The following is a 4,395-nucleotide window of genomic DNA, read 5'->3' on the forward strand; positions in this document are numbered from 1 at the left end:
CACATATCCTCTACCAAAAACAATTCTTTTTGCAATATGACCACCTTCATGATAACCATTGTGAATGTTCATCTCATGATAGTTATGTACATTATTATACTGATATGACTACACAACATATGATTTCTATGTACAAATTTAATCATTTTATCCTAACGCATTACTGCAGAAACATAGTATGTTGTATGTTACAGAACTCAAAAGTTCTAAGTACACAGGCATGTACATTGTGATTACAACTATTTATGTTCACTTTCACACACATTTTCGGTTAAGGAACTGATGCTGTTAGTTAGTCATAAATACAGAACATACAATAACTGGTTGTTCAATATTTACACATGTAAATTTACAACTGATGTTATTGTTATATATAGTTGCCCCTGGAGGACATGTGTCACCTGAGACGGAACAAGTGTCTTCACCTGGGTCATGCAGCTCAACACACCTGGAAGTTGAGTGTATGAGGTGGTGGTCATATAATATGTTCACTTCTATATGTTATGTTGACATGTTCATTATTTATTTTGCACATGTTCTTTAAATAGGATTAGTTAGTGTCAGTGAAAATGAAGTTTTTTAAGACAACATGTATTGTGTTTGTGATGTTAAGTATCATGTAGGAGTTGTGAGTTTAGAGCAACTTTTCATTCATTCTTATTTCATACTGAGTCCAAACATTATTCGTAAGTCAAGGTAGTTTTTAATGTGACATTATAAAACGTATGGAAACATGTTAGGTGTTACTTATCACACAGTATAATTACATAGTAAAACAGCAGAGATTAACATGCCATTTCATAATGTGTACATTTATTTTTAGCACATGATGATGATGATGCCGCCATAGACACAGAAATGCAATCAAGTGACCATGAAGAGGTTCCCATTGAAAGAGTTACACAGGCAAATCGTCCATCAAGTAACACATACGATGCAATAGTAGCTTCTGAGGAAAAAATTGTTGAAGCTGAAAATCGTCGCCATTCAGATCTGATGACAGTGCACGAAAGGATGATATCACTGCAGGAAGAAACGATATCACAATTGTCACATCTCCACAGAGTCTTCATTGAAGTGCCTAAACAATTGCAAAAAATAAACATGTCATTAGAAGCATTAGTTGTTCAGCAAACCCAAGCTAATTACTTGAGAATGACTACAGTACCAAATTTCAACTTTAACACATCACAGGAAGGATCTTTACATGCTGGTAATTTTTCACCAAATGCATCTGATGTTCATTCCCCAGGTCAGGATGTTACCGGTAAAGTAGCAGAAAGTTCTGTGCATGTTCCTGACAACATCCTACCGCTGCCATCTGTAGAAATTCTGGAGCTGACACCTACAAAGGAGGCGGCAAAAACAAAAATGCACAAGCAGTTACTACTGACCAGTTTTTGGACACAAACCAAAAAACCCAAACATGAAACGAACCAACCATCAGTTGTGCACTGTGTACCAACTTGCTCACATGTGTCAGTGGGCACAAGCCCTGCCCGTGAACAGTCACTGGCCACAAGCCCTGCCCGTGAACAGTCACTGGCCACAAGCCCTGCCCGTGAACAGTCACTGGCCACAAGCCCTGCCCGTGAACAGTCACTGGCCACAAGCCCTGCCCGTGAACAGTCACTGGCCACAAGCCCTGCCCGTGAACAGTCACTGGCCACAAGCCCTGCCCGTGAACAGTCACTGGCCAAAAGCCCTGCCCGTGAACAGTCACTGCCCACAAGCCCTGCCCGTGAACTGCCACAGGCCACTCAAACTGGCTCTGTTGTGCCTAAAGTTGTAGCTAAACGAAAAAGGAAAATCCAAGAGACAACAAGCAGGCCTGTTACTCGCTCTCAAAAGGAAAAAAAATAATAAATGTTATAAATCAGTAAATATGTCTTTGGCCTTGTTTTGTTGACTTCAGATTATCTAATTAATATTGTATGTATGCTGAAGACCTGTTGTTTCCAAACATTCAAGTATGTTCTTGTACACGTGAAGTTTTGGAAATGTTAACAGTCCTAATGAATGGTGTTATTAATATTTATGTATTAATCATCTGCTCAGTAATGGTCCACCAGGACCCAGTTGCTATGTTTAGAGAAGCTGCCATTGACTTACCTGCAAAACATTGTATTTGGGTGTGTTACTTGATGTAATCATTGTATGTTAATATTATTCACATGCAATTAAAAACACACATCTACTTAACTGCTAACATCTTTCTTGTCCGTGTACAGCAGGATTAAGTGTAAAATATTACTTACCTTCACCTTGCTTGACCATTGTAATGTTGTCCTTTAATCATTTATGAGTTCTGGTTTCAAGAACATATCTGTGAATGTTTACTAATATATATGTAGTATGTATGGATATATGTACACACACACATATATATATGATTTGTACTATCTAAACTGGTATAGATGTATTTTCAGAAAACATACACTTCATGCTTCCTTGTGAAAACACAGTATTTTAATAATACAGGCCTAACGTTTGTGAAATATACTAACTGTGAGCCTATAACAGTATGGGCCTAAAACAATTTTTTATCACTTAATTCACTCATGTTTATCCCCATTTAAATAGGTTTCATACAAGGCCTACTTACTGACATCAATATGTTCTGTGTACACCTGGATTACATAGATATATTATTGGTTGTAACACTACAGGCCTTCTAAATTCTAAAAAAAAAACCTTGTTTGATGGTAAATCACATTTCCACACAGGTGAATGCAATAGGCCATAAAACATTGTAAGCCTCTATTATTTAAACCTTTAAATAAATCACACCAATATAAAAATCCCTCTTTACATATAAGCCCTTAAATATTATAATATACACACACATTAAAAGTTTGGTTTTACAGACATATACATATGTATATTGTCATATATATATATATATATATATATATATATATATATATATATATATATATATATATATATATTGTTATATTGTTATATATATATATATATATATATATATATATATATATATATATATATATATATTTATGAGAGAGATATATATATATCTACATATACACACGTACTTAAACTCTGATGCAGACAGGGAGTTAACCAGACTGAAAAATAGACACTGAAATGTATGGGGAAAAAAAAGAGAAAACCATTTGCAGGTGTGTGTGTGTATTTCATTATATGGCTGTGTAAGCACTATTTTCATAAAGCGGACAATGTTTCTTTCCTCAACCCACATTGTTTTTTAATTAAAATTCTACACTTGTTTTGAGAAAGTAGATAAAAGTAGCTTAATGTGGCTTTCACAGTGAAATGGCTATCAGAAACCACAAATGTGAACCAATTATTTCGACAACTCCAATTGGTGTTTGAAAAAGGAGTAAAAGAAGAAACATTTTGTGACCTTGAATGGAAAGACACTAAATAGATAACATTCTAATAGTTTCAGCATTCTGAGCAGAGAACATTGAAGTACACTCAAAATTTCTGTGAAGCTGCAATGGCTGAGGATATAATTCAAAACAGCCATCCACACAAAGGCTATAAAATGATGATAGCGGAGGCGATCGTCTCAACTGCGGAACACAAAGCCAACGTGGGGCAAATCTATGATTTGATTAGAACAAAGTATCCTTATTACCAAGAACCTGGGCGGGCGCGAAATTTTAAATCCTCTTAAGATTCACTTTATCAACTAATTAATGTTTTGAACGTGTGCAGGATAACCTACAAGAAAGGTATGGTTTTTGGAAGATTGCTAAGGAAAATAAAATCACCGTGGAACACGGCACATATATTGTGCTAAATAGCATATTTATTCCTAATAATAATAGCAATGGATCCGCTACTACTGTTCCGTGTGAATCGATACCTGCTGCAATATCTGCACCCTCCATTCCTGAAACACACATTCTACAAGAACATAACTACTATGATTTTTTACCAAGCCTTTCTGCTGCAAACGCATTCGAATGGGCACCCGAAGAAATGAACGTACCTCCGGACCAATTGTTTGAAGAAGGCAGTGGCGATTCCTATGAGCGCTTCATGGAGGAGATGTGTGTCATACAGGATTCAGCGTTTGGGTCAACCATGGATGCAAATGCATTGGTTTTCTGGAGCGACCAGTTGCAGGCAGACGAAGTGTTACTTCTACAAGAATGGTAAATATAACAATCGTTATGCGTTGACTCAGCGTTAAAAGTTTTTTTTTTCTAACCACCATTTTTACTTTAAATGCGTGGATACAGCGTAACATTGCAGACTGCATAACATGTAGCGATCACAAACACATTGTTTCCTATTACAATATAGTAGAACCAGAAAGATTAGTACACATTGCTCACGGAATAAATATATGTACTTTCCTATCCCTTTAAACATATTAGCAACATGTTACCATAACTGTAA

General features: G+C 36.0%; 1 long non-coding RNA gene across 1 annotated transcript; it reads right to left on the reverse strand.

The window, feature by feature from the left end:
- Window positions 1-811: 811 nt before the first annotated feature.
- Window positions 812-4,131, reverse strand: LOC142477128 (uncharacterized). The gene is made up of 3 exons (XR_012792184.1): window positions 3,983-4,131; window positions 1,169-1,345; window positions 812-1,081 (listed from the first exon to the last, which is right to left on the reverse strand). It is a non-coding gene; the product is annotated as an uncharacterized LOC142477128 (long non-coding RNA).
- Between the last annotated feature and the right edge of the window lie 264 nt (window positions 4,132-4,395).

Source organism: Ascaphus truei, unplaced genomic scaffold (assembly GCF_040206685.1).
Source record: "Ascaphus truei isolate aAscTru1 unplaced genomic scaffold, aAscTru1.hap1 HAP1_SCAFFOLD_1972, whole genome shotgun sequence".
Lineage (NCBI taxonomy): Eukaryota > Metazoa > Chordata > Amphibia > Anura > Ascaphidae > Ascaphus > Ascaphus truei.